General features: G+C 42.4%; 1 long non-coding RNA gene across 1 annotated transcript; it reads left to right on the top strand.

The window, feature by feature from the left end:
- The first annotated feature begins 1 nt into the window (after window position 1).
- On the top strand, window positions 2-12,481 carry LOC148129875 (uncharacterized). The gene is made up of 3 exons (XR_015750430.1): window positions 2-267; window positions 858-898; window positions 12,392-12,481. It is a non-coding gene; the product is annotated as an uncharacterized LOC148129875 (long non-coding RNA).
- Window positions 12,482-14,454: the final 1,973 nt, after the last annotated feature.

The following is a 14,454-nucleotide window of genomic DNA, read 5'->3' as shown; positions in this document are numbered from 1 at the left end:
CAGATTCGGTACTTGATGCGTTTCAACATGAAAAATGTTGTCCATTTTATGTATTTTATGCATTTGTTTAGTTCTTGATGCGCTGTGATAGGAAGAGTGGGACAGCTGTGGAGAGTGGACAGACAGTCAGCCATGCTGGGAAAACCACTGCAAAAGGAAGGGATGGCCAACAAGGGCAGATAGGAAGTTGCCCATGCTGGGAAGGTTGCTGACATAGGAAAAGGGACAGAGAGAAAGTTCTTCTTGGCCAAAACAAAAGATCACATGGTAAGCCACAGGAATAAAACTTGAGTCTTCCCTCACCAATCCAGTAGTTTCCATGTATGTGTGTGTAGTCACTATACACATATGCAGTTTTGCACACAGTTTCTGTAAAGGAGGACTGTACTGAGTAATCCTCCATCGCTCCAACCCGCTCTGTGGTACACAGAGGAGCTGCAGATACTGAAAAGGACTAAGAGCATCGCAGGTGAAGAACAAAGGAAGAAGCCGACTGGACACAACTGAGAGCTGCTACTAAGGTCTACCTTGTAGCAGAAAGAGCAGCCAAATGCTGTTATTTCTCTGCCCTTATGGCATCCACAGAGGCCTTGTTTAGGATCGCCCAGTCCCTCCTGGGATAGGGGGGCTTGGGTGATCGCCTTCAGGGCTCTGCAGAAGAATTTGTGGAACATCTGACAGACAAAGCTACTTGGATTTGTTCCCAGGTGGAACCTACGCATGCTGTAGATCCGTGTGAAATGCCTGGGGAAAGGTCTGACCTGATTCATAAATAATAATAATAATCTGTATCAATAAGTAACTGCTCCATTACAAGTAACTTCATGGTTTCAACCTACTGTGGTTTCTGTTTTCAGGTGTGGGGCAAAAACTGGTTCTATGGATTTTGAGAAAAGAGGTAAGTGAGCAGCCCCTCTTATCTCTGGGAACTTCATGCTCCCAGAGACCCATAAAAAGCATGCCAGGCTGGAGGAATCAGGTTTGGATTTCTCTGCTGGGGAATTCTGGGAACCGAAGTCCACAAGTCTTAAAGTTGCCAAGTTTGAGAAACACTGATGTAAGGCAGAGGTCTCCAAACTTGGCAACTTTAAGACTTGTGGACTTCAGCTCCCAGAATTCTCCAGCCAGCCATGCTGGAGAATCCATTCAAGTCATAAAGTGCAAAGTTTCGAGACCTCTGGTTTAAAAGATTGGCAGGAAACCCCCAAACATTTTGGGGCATTGGGTTGCAGAAGTGAGAAGCCCAATCACCCAGCATCTCTTCCTCATGATAAAAGATTGACATTCTGGAATCATACTTTGCCATCCTAATCAGAGAGCAAGGAATAAATATTGTTTCTGAATAAATATGGAGTCAACCTCTATATTTCCACCCTTCAAAGATAGAGATTTGTACAACATGCTAAATGTTCCTCGTGTTTAACCTAACTAAAATTAACATGTTGTGAGAATGCACCTGCTGAGTCTGTATTTGATATAATTAAGCTTGTTGTGGAAACTCAACTATTCTTTAGGAAACCTTGTGGGAACCAAGGTGAGAGCTATGCTACCAAGGGTAAACTTTGGCTGCAGAGGATGAATCCTCCAGGTTAATCCACAATCTCTCCAAGGAAAGCCAGTTCATGCAACCCATCTGGGAACGGCATTTGCATAATTTGCTAAGCTGAATTGTTTGTAACGTGGTTTGCTGCTTGCTGACTTAATTTGCTGTGTGGACATCCAGACAGTTGACAAGTTGATGGTCCTATATATTTTGCAACTCCAGAAAACAGGTTTTCAGAAAACAGTGGAATGTCTTGTATGAACACCAATATGAGACAGAGACACATAACCAAGCCCTCAAGCTGCTTTGAAAATGGCCAGCAAATTATAACTTTTACTCAGGGGTGGGATTCAAAAATTTTAACAACCGGTTCTGTGGGCGTGGCTTAGGTTGTGGGCATGGCTTAGGTGGTCATGTGACTGGGTGAACGTGGCTTGGTGGTCATGTTATTGGCTGGGTGTGGCCAACTCATTATCACTCACATCGAGGCACCATCTCCTCACCTGGCCTCTCATGACTGTGGGGATGCTGCAACAGTAGTAAGTGTGAAAATGGTCATAAGTCACTTTTTTCAGTGCCACTGCAACTTTGAATGGTCACTCCACACAAGCAAAGTACCAGCAAAGGAGTGGGGAAAAACTCCAGAGAAGTTCCTGAGACAGGAAGTCTAGTCCTGCCAAGAATGTAATAAGGGTTAACGTAGAGGCAGTTTCTGTAAGCAACACCAGAATGTTTCCTTCCTGCCTTCCTTACAGGATTAGGCCAGTAATTTCTTCTAACAACCAGTTCTCCGAACTGCTTAGAATGTTAACAACCGGTTCTAGCGAATAGGTGCGAACTGATAGAATCCCACCCCTGCTTTTACTGTGTCATAAAGGGAAGATTATTAAATACCTAGCAAATAAATCCTGATTAATTAATTTCAACCAAACCAAATCAGTCATAGGGTTTTCCCCCAGACCCTCTTGTTCCTGTGTCCTATTTCTCAAATCATATTGCACAGCTTTCAACCCACCACTCACGTTGTGAGTGATTTATTGAAAGAATTTTGCACACCCCTGGTTTGTATCCAGCCAGAGAGCGGCTTGTTCAATATATTTTATTTACCACCGTGATCACAAGACACTTGGTAGTTTACAGTAATTACAGGCAAAACAAGCATGTAAAGAAAACCTCCTTGGTAGAAGCTTGCGTAAAAATTCCCCAAAGCATTAGTGCCAACAAACTGGGTGCTGGGTCATAAACCTCTGGAATAACTTAGTTACATTTGCAGGAAGTTAAAGCAAATCAGGGCTAACTAATTTCTAAGCAGACATTTCTCCATAAAATAACCGTGATTGTTGGAGGAAAGGAGTTTCTCCTGGGGGATCCTTGGGCTGGGCTGGGCTGGCCAATTTCTCTTGGAGGAGATGGTCCTGAAAGAACCTGGGTGTCAGACAAGGTAGGCCCAGGGGTGGCATTCTACCGGTTCGGACCGGTTCTATAGAACTGGTTGTTATGATTCTGCACAGTTTGGAGAACTGGCAAATTGTGCCCCTGGCTGGCCCCGCCCCTGCCCGCCTCTCCCCTCCCTACCCAGCCAGACCTTACCGCACACGTGTGATATTGCGCACGTGCCCAACATTGCTGACTGCTTTCTCCCCTGGGCTCCGTTTTTTGCCTTTCTGGGAGCAAAAACATTCCCCCCAGGAGGTAAAAAAAAACCAGGGGGGGGGGAGTGCTGCAAAAAAGGAGGAGAAGGAGAAGAAGCCACGCCCACTTAGCCACGCCCACAGAACTGGTCATTAAAAAAAATTGAATCCCACCCCTGGGTAGGCCTTTCTAGTTGGCAAGCAGCACCCTGAATCACAACTGGAATCTGATAGGAAGCTGGTTGAGCAAACCTTGGCTAACAAGTAGTCCTCGAATTACGATCATAATTAAGCCCCAAGATTTCTGCTGCTAAGCAAGACCGTTGCCCCCTTTTGCAACCTCTCTTGCCACAGTTGCTAAGTGGATCACTGAAGTTGTTAAATTAATGACACATTTGTTAAGTGAATCTGGTTTCCTCTATGGACTTTGCTTGTCAGAAGGTCGCAAAAGGGGATCCCATGACCCCAGGACACAGAAACTGTTATAAATGTGAGACACTGCAACCGTCATAAATATGAATCAGTTGCCAAGTGTCTGAACTTTGATCATGTTACCATGGGAAAGCTGCAACAGCCATAAGGGTGATAAATGGCCATAAGTTACTTTTCTCATACTGTTGTAACTTTGAATGGTCAATACACAAATTGTTGTGAGTTGAGAACTATCTGTTGTTTGAGGTGTGAATACAGCTTGTACCGTTTTTGAACCGATGTTCCCATTTAGCCAGAGTGTATTTTTCCAGCCTGGTGCTTTTGTAATCTGTTAGAATTACAAGTGTCAGTCTAGCTAAAATGGAAGGTAGGAATTACATTTCCACCACATCCCAGAGAAACAAGGCTAAGCAAATTCAAGACAAGAGGGAGCTGGATTAAATCTGGAGCCTTTGAGAAGAAGGGACAACTGATTAAGATCATGATTGCAGTAATTACTTTTGTAAAAGCAGATCGTGCGCCGAGGCCATTTCACTTGCTTCTCTATTACAAGTGAGCAATATTTCCTTCTTACATTTTTTAAAGGTCACCAGTGCTCTTTGCGTCTGATTTCTTCAGGCGTTTATTAACACCAGAAACGTACAACAGAGGAGTCGGTGTGAAAATTGGGCCGAGTGCAGGTGGCGCTTGACACGGACCGTCATTTCCATTGTGTGAAGCAAAGAGGGTGGTGAAGTGCGGTGCACCCAGTGTTACGACCTTTTTTTAAACAGTGGTTGCTAAGTGAATCATTGCATCATTAAGTGAATCGGGTGGTCGTTAAGCATATCCAGCTTCCTCCATTGAGTTTGCTTGTCGGAAGCCTGCTTGAAGGTTACAAGTGGTGGATCGCGCGCAGCCCTGGGATGCTGCAACTGTCATAAATGCATGCCAGTTGCCAATACCCAAATTTTAATCACGTGACTGTAGGAATGCCGCAACAGTTGTAAGTGTGAGGCTCAGTTGTAGATCACTTTTTTCAATGCTGTTGTAACTTTGAATTTAAAGTAACGTAAGTGGAGGAGCACAGTAGGCTGTGTCAATGTGCTAGAACTTAGTTAAGGTGCTAGAATACTGTATAGCGGGCTCTCCAATCTTGGCAACTTTAAGCCTGAAGGACTTCAGCTCCCAGAATTCCCCAGCCAGCATGCTGGCTGAGGAATTCTGGGAGTTGAAGTCCTCCAGGCTTAAAGTTACCAAGGTTGGAGACCCCTGTTGTATGAGACCTGCATACCACATAAAGTCATAGTTGTGGCTACTTCAGGCACGACATTTCATGAACACAGACATGCAGAAAATAAGTAAAAGCTTTTCAGTTACAACAAATCCTTCAGATAATAAACACTGTACATTTATTTACTCTAAAAACTATCTGATGTATTCAGAATTAAAATTGAACAACCTAAATATTATTGGAGTGTCTTAAATGCACAGTTTAGAAGGAGCATAGTTCACATCTAAAATTAAGATTTAAAGGTGTTTGCAGTTGAGGAATGGTGATTGATTGCATGCCATCCAATCAATGTTGACTCTCACAAACAATGACATGGATAGATTTTTTTCCCCCAGGATAATTTGTTCCAGCTTGGTCTTTCAGTGGTGCATCCATTGTAGATGTAACTGAGTCCATTCATTTGGGGAGGGGGACACACCTACATCTGTACGGTTGTGAAAAAAGGAAAAATGTTTCTTTCTTCCTGACATGCCATAGACAACATCTGAATGTATGATTCAGTCAACCACACCTTTGTATTCTTCTCTTCATTCTGCTTTCTTGTTTGGACCTCCCATGAAAACAGACAGAAAATGTAGATGCCGCCATACAATCTCCCATTTCTTTAAACAAGACCAACAGAATCACTTAAGAACTCTTAAGTTATGGAAGCTCCTTTCAGATAATTCAATAATCCTTCTATTTTGCATAAACCTCTAATGATAAATGTTTGTTTTGCTCAGATCCCATCTGTATCCATTTCTGGAGACAAATGCATAATCAATAATACTAATATGATTAGATAATTGTGATAAGCCAATGAAGATCTTACTAAGATATCTGTGGACTGAATTTAGTCTTCTCCAGTGGCAGCATTGAGTGAAAGCAGTTAATCTCAAGATTAACCAGGCTTGGCTCAACTTCCGAATGATCAATCTCTGCATAGGCAAAAAGTGTGAAGGTTCTCATGTCCTTGATATCAAGAGGAGGCCACCTGTTAATTTTGTGAAGTGGGGGGTAAGAGAGAGCTTTTTAACAAACTGGGCAGAGCCCTCCCTTTAAGAGACAGCTGGTGCCCAGCTGGCCATGGAGTGGTGGGATCCAACCTTTGTTCTTCCATGTATGTATGACCCTACATGAGTGACAGGCTTTGGAAGCCAAATACCTTTTGGCCTGGGAGGGAGGCATCACCCACACAAGCTATGATGTTGCCCACAGATGCTCAAGGGAGCTTTGGCCTTCCATTGATTATGCCTATTGGCTAAGCTACTGTGATGTCACAGAATCAGAGGTGGGATTCAGCAGGTTCTCGACAGTTCTGGAACACCGGTAGTGGAACTTTTGAGTAGTTCAGAGAACCGGCCTATCCTGCCTCTGACTGGCCCCGCCCCCATCTATTCCTTGCCTCCCATCGAGTCCCAGCTGATCGGCTGGGTCTCCTTTTGTTGCCCTGCACAGGAGAACAGAGCTGGAAAGCAGGTTAGTGAAATGGGGAGGGAATGGGATTTTGCAGTATATCCTTCCCCTGTCACAGCCACCAAGCCATGCTCACAGAACCGGTAGTAAACATTTTCGAATCTCACCGCCGCACAGAATGTTCCTGAAACATTATGAATGAGAATGGAGAGGAATGGTCCAGAGATCAAACCTGGACCGCCAGGACAGCGGGTGAAAGGGGAATGAAATGCCTCTGAGGGGGGAAAAGAAATCCTCCCCTGCAGGTGGTGGTGGAATAATGCTGGCTCAGGAATTCTGGGAGTTGAAGTCCACAGATAGTAAAGGGGTCATCGTTGCCCACCTTTGCACCCACCGGGCTAACTGCAGTGGTTAAATTGACATGAGACATCAAGTCAGGAGCCAACCCATCAGGTTTCACCTTAGTCAGGGGTTCAGTGCATTTGAGGACGCAAAAACCACACAGCGCTTATGTAAGAATACGGTTGCCTTGCTTTGATGTATCCGGGGAGCAGCGTATTCCTATCAGATCAAAAAACGGAGCTTATTTGTGCACAGGGAGCAGATCCAATTGCTGCTGTAGATAAATGGAGCCCCCATGTTTAGAGACTGTATTAGAAAGGCCAAAGACAAAAGAAAAAGAAAGATAAATACATCTGCAGTTGTGCCCTGCTTGTGAGTCTCCTCACAGTAGCGGTTTGCTGTGCTTGCAACAGGAGGCTGGGCTAACCAGGCGCTACTGCCCTCTAGTGGATTCCTTGAGACCTGTTTGGGTTTTTTTTAGATGTTCTGGATTTCAGTTCCGAACCTTCCAGGGCTGGCTGGAAAGGTTGAAAGCTGAACACATCTGGAATAGCTTCCTTAAGATCTATTGGCTTCAAAGACTCCTTTCATTATAAGAGGAATACTTTTTTTTTTTTTTTTTGTTATTGATGACTGGGAGTGAGAGATCATCATTAGTTCAGTTGCCATCCCTGCTTAAGTGCATTCTACCAATAATGGCAAATTAGTGTCTATGTGATAATAAGCAGGAAGAAAGAAACTGTAATTAAAAGCAATTAGCAGAGAAAGACTAGCACACAATAATACAGCTATATTCTCATAAATGCAATTAATAAGTGTCCAATATGGGCACTGCCCAGGGATTAATATACTATGCAAATGCTGAAATTCTGCAGCTGCGTTAGGGATAAAACATCCCACAATAATTCTATGGGTAAGCGACAACCGGGCTCAGTTATGGTCAGAGATTTAAAATGCAAACATGACTTCGTAACTGATGCGGCTTTATGTTTAGCAGGTTTGTCTCACAATCGACACAGCCTTTTCATTTTCAGACTGAATCAAAAAGCAATTTGATTAGCAAAAAGGGCATGATTGGCTTGTGGTGGAAAATGTTGGCCTGCTTTTTTCTTTGCATACTCTGCTTAAGACAGGTCAGGTCTCATCAATGGGAAGAAAATAATCACAAAAGCTAGAATGCTGTGGCAATCAATAGAACCATACATCACGGGGAACAACAAACAGAAAATAATCAGAACAATGGAGAACAGAGGCTTATAAAAACAAATCCTTGCTGAAGAAGAAGGGGGAGATATCCCAAAACAAGAGGGGAACATCTGGATGTCACTGGTTCTCCCCCCTCCCTTCCATCATCACCACCATCAGTTAGAAAGGGGCTCCTCAGCTGGTCCAATGGATGAATATGACCTTTGGGGGTTTTCATCAAGTCAGCTCGGATTCACATCCAGGCATGTGAACTATGCTCACTAACATGGGGAGAGGGGGTGAGATGGCTCAGCAATTAATTACGTTGAACTTGGCAGCTGGAATACCGACAGGCCGGATTTGAGATACAAGCACCACATGATGATTTGATCTCCTGTTAACTTGCTTCAGTTCCTGCCAACTTGAACAGTTCCTGTTCAAAAGCATGCAAATGCGAGTAGATAAATAGGTACCACTTTGGTGGGAAGGTAATAGCATTTCCTGCTCCTTGGCTGTACAGTCATGTTGGCCATGTGGTCATGGAAGAGTCTTCAGACAATTCTGTGTCCCTTGGCTAAGGAACGGAGATGACCATCTAGAGTTGGACATGGTTGGACACCTTTACCTTTACTCACTAAGCTTATTTTTCTGGATTTGTCCAGCATGCTGAACTCTGCACAAAGCAAATATGGTTAGGTTCTCACAGTATACCAGGATAAATTCTGGTTGACTTGTTTGTAAGCTGCATGAACACAGTTACAGGAAAAGAGCAACATGCATTGAAGGACCAACAGTGATCAATTCTTTAATAAATATAGATTATATATATATCAGTCTATAACTCATACATTGGCAGCTATTGGGGGGGAATCTGTTCAAAGGAATGTCCCCTGGCAACTTGTCATAAAATTGCCCATAGTTGTTTGGCAATTCTTAGATTTTTTTTTTTAGTCCCAACATATTTGGAATTGATCCAGTTGGGATAGATGGAACTAAAGTACTGGTAATAGATGTGCCATGTGACTTTAGCTGGCATTCCAACTTACTCGCCCAAAACTTGCAAAGTTGATTTTTAAGGCTTTCTGCAATCACTTTTCCTAACCCAAACCATGTTGCTCTTATCATGAATCATCAGGCAGTTAATGCTCCACGTTACTGGTGGCCAATGGATAGCTCTTGTTCCATAGCGTTGGTGCTCCATGGCATTGGTGCACATCAGTGGTGGGATTCAAAGATTTTAACCACCAGTTTGATGGGCGTGGCTTGGTGTGCATGCTTTGCATGCATGCACACACTTTGTGTGCACTGCTCGCACCCAATGCGCACTTTGCGGAGGTGCAGAGGTGTTCTGACTTCACCTCCTGCAATCCTGCACTCTCCCTGTCGCTTCAGCAGCTGCTGCGCTGCACTCTGCTGTGCCGCACATAGCAGCTGCACTTCAAGAGCAGGGAATAAAGGTGACTATGGGAGCCTGGGCAGGTGGGTGGGCCCAACAGCAGAGTGGCGGAGAGAATCTTTTTGATTTGCACCGCTCATTGGCACTACTGGCTCAGCAGAACCAGGCAGAACCAGGCAGAACCGGTAGCATACCAGCACTGGTGCACATGTGGACATGGACAATGCCATCTTAAGGACCAGGAAGCTGTTGCCTTATGCAAGCAGCTCAGAAGCTTTGCAAAATCACAAAAGCAAAAGACACGTATTGCAAACACTGGCAAAGAACAACCATGTTTCTGCCTTTAGTGCACACAGCTGGGGTGTGTGCGGGAGCTGCCCAAAATCAAGATGTCAATTGCATTCATTAGATCAAAATCCTGCCCCTCCTTATTTCATAAGCTGCATGTGTGTCCCGTTAAAAAGTATCCGCTCTTTGACTGTATACAGGTAGTCCTCGACTTGCAACAGTTTGCATAGTGACTGTTCTAAGTTACACCGGGACTGAAAAAAGTGATTATAGCCGTTTTTCATGGAACCATTGCAGCATTCCCATGATCATGTGATCAAAATTCAGACACTTGGTGACTGACTCATATTTATGACGATTGCAGTGTCCCGGGGTCATGTAATCCCCTTTTGTGACCTTCTGATAAGCAATGTCAATGGGGAAGCCAAATGTACTTAACAACCCTGTTATTAAATTAACAAATTAACGTCAAAAACGTCATAAAAAAAGCACAACAAAGAATGTTCTTTCTGCGCCAACTCAGGAAGCTCAAACCGCCCAAGAAGCTGCTGATCCAGTTCTACAGAGGAATGATTGAGTCTGTCATCTGCACCTTTATAAACTGTCTGGTTTGGTTCTGCAACCCAACAGGACAGACACAGACTCCAGAGGGTAATTAGGACTGCAGAAAAAACAATGGCTACCAACCTGCCTTCCATGGAGGACCTGTATCCTGCACGAGTCAAGAAGAGGGGTAGATATTTTCCTCACATCCTGGACATAAACTGTTTCAACTCCTTCCCTCAAAATGACACTATAGAGTACTGCACACCAGAACAACTAGACACAGGGACAGTTTTTTTCCCTGAACACCATCCCTCTGCTAAACAAATAATTCCCACAATACTGTTCAACTATCTACAAAGTCTGCACTACTATTACTATTAATATCATCACTCCTTATACACACACACCTAATCTTTACATATATCTGTATATCACTGCTATGGGTTTATCCTATCCTCTGTATATGGCATAAATTAAGGGTTAAAAAAAAAGAGATCTTACAAACTGTTGAAGATGAGAATGTTTTTAATTGCTTTCTATTTTTCTTTCTATTTTCTTCTCCTTTTCTTTTCTTTCATTTGTGTATGTGTTGTTGGTTTGTTTTAATTGTAAAATTAACAAAATTTATTTATAATATATATATATATATATATATATATATATATATATATATATATATATATATATATATATATATATATATATATAAATCACTCCTTATCGCCTATCCCCTCCCACTCATGACTGTATGACTGTAACTTTGTCACTTGTATCCTTATGATTTATATTGACCGTTTCTAGTATGATTTGATTGCTTATTTGTCCCCTATGACTGTCATTAAGTGTGGTACCTTATGATTCTTGACTCTTGACGAATGTATCTTTTCTTTTATGTGCACTGAGAGCATTTGCACCAAGACAAATTCCTTGTGTGTCCAATCACACTTGGCCAATAAAGAATTCTATTCTATTCTATTAAACTGAAATGATTAACTTAACCAATGTGGCAAAATTCACTGAGCGAGGATCTCACCTAGCAATAGAAATGTTGGTTGTAAGTCTAGGCCTACCTGTATTCATGCCCACCTGTAATGCAACCCTCTGAAGGGGGCAAGGTTTGTTTGTTTGTTTTTAAAAAAAATCTAGGCACTATTGTAAGTTAAGGAGTGGGCAGTTAGTGATCAATATTTTTGGCAGCTTCTGAGATTGGGAGCTGGTGTTTATGTCTCTCTTGTGTCCAAGACTGACAAAGACGAAGACAATCATATCTTCAAAAGCATTTGGAGGGCTTGAGAAGAGGAAATGGCAACCTATGAAAGCCCTATAAGCTTTCATTTATTATTCTTCCCTCCTCACCTGGAGACCAGTTGCAGGTGACCTGGAATCATTACCTTTGGCTTCAGGAAGACCATTCAAATGCTACAATCTCCTTCAAGTCAAGCTTGACTCCCAATGCTCAAATGTAACCCTTTTGCCCAAAAGCAACTGGGTTGAACCTCTTTTATGCATCCTCTGTTTCTGTAGTCAGCAGTGTTGCCACATGCTAGGATGACTTCCCACCTTGTGCCAGCCAGAAATGTGAAAAGAAAATGGAAAAAGTAATGCCAGGCTGCCACCACAGAGTGCATCCTGATATTGTGTATTCACACAGAGAAGCTACTTTGATATCAGTTCTAACTTCAAGCAGCATCTCATCCTGGTACACCAAAGAGTGGAGCCAGATAAGAATTTTGTTGGAGTTGTTGTTTTATCAGAACTTGCCAATATTCACAATATCTGCATGAACAAGGTAGAGCCAAAAAGTGGGGGAAAGTAATACAATGATACCTCAGTACTCATTTTTAATTGATTCCACGAGGTGTGATGAGTACCAAAAATGATGAGTACCAAATTTTCCTCTTAAGGAATAATGTAGTGAGACACAAGGCAGAGGACACTGGCAAGTTCTAGCTTGTGTGCTGAATACCAAACAAACAATGAGTACCAAGACAAAAAATTTGCATCAAAATGAGTACCAAATGTGATATGTTTCAAAGCAGTTGAGTACCAAGGAGTCATTGTATGTAACTATTTATCTCTCCCGAGGGCTTGGGACATGGGCAAATAACCTTTTCAGCTCAGGATGATGACTGGAATTTTGAGAGTAACTCGTAGGCACATTCACAAAATGACTATTGTGGGATCAAAATGTTAGTTGAGGTAGGGAGGCTTGTAGAATCAAAGCAGGTGACTGGAAACATCTTAAGATCTTTACACTTTACCCTCTGTGATGTTTCAGCCCTAAAAGTGGACTCTAAAATCCTGTATGCTCCTCAGTGTTTGTGATGCTGAATTAAATTTGTCACTTCTTTCCATAACAGCTTCATGGCAGGCTGCAGAATGCAATATTTTCTGTGCAGGAATTATCCTTGCCTATTGAGTTTGAAGGGATGGATGGAGAAACCCTTTTGCCTTCTTCTTCTTTTTTTTTTTTTTTGACACAAACAAAACCCATGCCAAAAACTGTACTTGTTCCTCCGTAAGGACAGTGGGGAGGAACTGTATTTAAAACCAAATATTAAACGCAGTGGAAAATAAAGTGGGCAGGTCTATCCGTAACTGTTGCGCTTTGAAGGATTTGCAATGTGTTTAAAATCTTGTGTAAAGTTAAATCTTCCTTGATGCTTATCTGAGAGGCTGCCTGGCCTCATACAACAACATAAATTAAATTTCATATGGATTGTAAAAGCTAACACCATTAAATAAGATTTGAAAATATCCTAGCCAAGAGTAGTTCTTAAAGAATAAGACAGCAGTATGTTGCTTTTCCTGAAGGGTATGTTTCTTGAGAAGATTTGACAAGTTACATTAAGTTGGAAGGATTAGGATATGTTAAGTTTGGGTGTTTTTGCTGAGAGTCAAAACTGACTTGAAGGCACAAATTTCCTCGATGCTTAGAACTTGCCCCCTGGTGGTGGTTGCCAGAATATTCTGATCCCCTGCAAAACAAAAACAAGAGTTCCTTTATAAAAGTATTTAAGGTAGGCCAGAGGGACCATGTCCTTTCTTAAGGAATGCTTCTTATTGCACATAAAGAAATTAAAAGATTCCGTTAGAGCATTATAAAGCAATTAACGCAAATTTCGATTTTCCTCTGGCTCAGATTTAACTCTGGCTGAACACACAGGTTGTAATGGGGATGGCAGCGGCATTTGGGAAGAGTGGATTATTTTAAGAAAATAGAGCAATTTCATTATCCTTTCAGAGAAAAAGCTAGTCAAGTTACAGGAGGCATCTAATATGCTTGCCATATCTGAACTTCAGATAACCACTAGATGTCAGCAAGGAATGCAGACAACACAAGGCTCTATCGCCCTCTGGTGGCAATCCATATTTTTGTAGTTTAGAGATAGTAGCTCTAGCATTTTTACTTTATTGTGCTACAAAGCAGGGATAGGGAGTCTCAGCCAGTCCTTGAGTGTTGAAGATTTGTCCTGAAATGAATACTAACTCCAGCTCCTTTGTTGTGCAATGGTGGTTGTGAAGGCAGATCATTATGAGATAGAGTCTATTCTTGATTCACAGATATCTACAATATCACGGAGGTCTACAATATTTAGTAGAATGGAAGGGTTATCCTTTAGGTGAGGCATCATGGGTTGGCCACATCGATGTTAATGCACCACGTCTTCAATGGAGGTTCCATAAACGGTACCCTGGGAAACCTAGGTGGTAATTAAGCCTTAGGTTAAACATGGTGAAGGTGGCTTGCCTCAATATAATAGTAGGAGAAGTGAGGTGATATAACTTCTCTCCATTGTACAACAAAAGAGCTGGACAACCACTGGACAGTTCACTCGGAGCCCGTCAGGGAGATTGAAAACCTAATCCAAAGCACTGGAGGGAAAAGCGTGGAGGGAAAACTTTTTTGGATATGGATGAACACACTTTAGGGGGTGGGGAAATGCAAGGGGCAAGGCATTATTGAGGAGGCTCAGGTAGGACACGTCAATAATTCAGAATACCTGGGTTGAATTTGCAGAACATAGTAATTGTTGCATTTAATTACCGACTGCATTCAATGAGTTAAAAAGGTGTGAACATAGCCAATAAGTATGTTAAAGACTCAATGGCTGCTTCCATTCACAAGTAAGTCAGGGTTTGACATCATTTGGATATTTTGTGATTGACATTATTACACAAATCCAATGCAATTGGTTGGCTTATATGGTCTGGTGTGTTGTGTGAACCCCCCAAAAAGCATGTTAATTCAGTGGCTGGAATAAGCAAGTTGTGCACATCCAGCCTCTAAGCCAACAGATAATTCCTGAGTCAGCAACTTGCAGGAATGGGGAGAGAGGAGAAGCTGAGAGTCAAGTAGATGGGGAGCAAAAAGGTTCCAGGAGCCACAACAAAATCAACATGAGGGTGAAGAACTGAGGAA

Source organism: Notechis scutatus, chromosome 8 (genome assembly GCF_049901735.1).
Source record: "Notechis scutatus isolate UNSWTSFEM ecotype Mainland chromosome 8, rNotScu1.2, whole genome shotgun sequence".
Lineage (NCBI taxonomy): Eukaryota > Metazoa > Chordata > Lepidosauria > Squamata > Elapidae > Notechis > Notechis scutatus.
The sequence above is the reverse complement of the archived record's forward strand: the minus strand, read 5'-3'. Positions and strand labels throughout refer to the sequence as shown.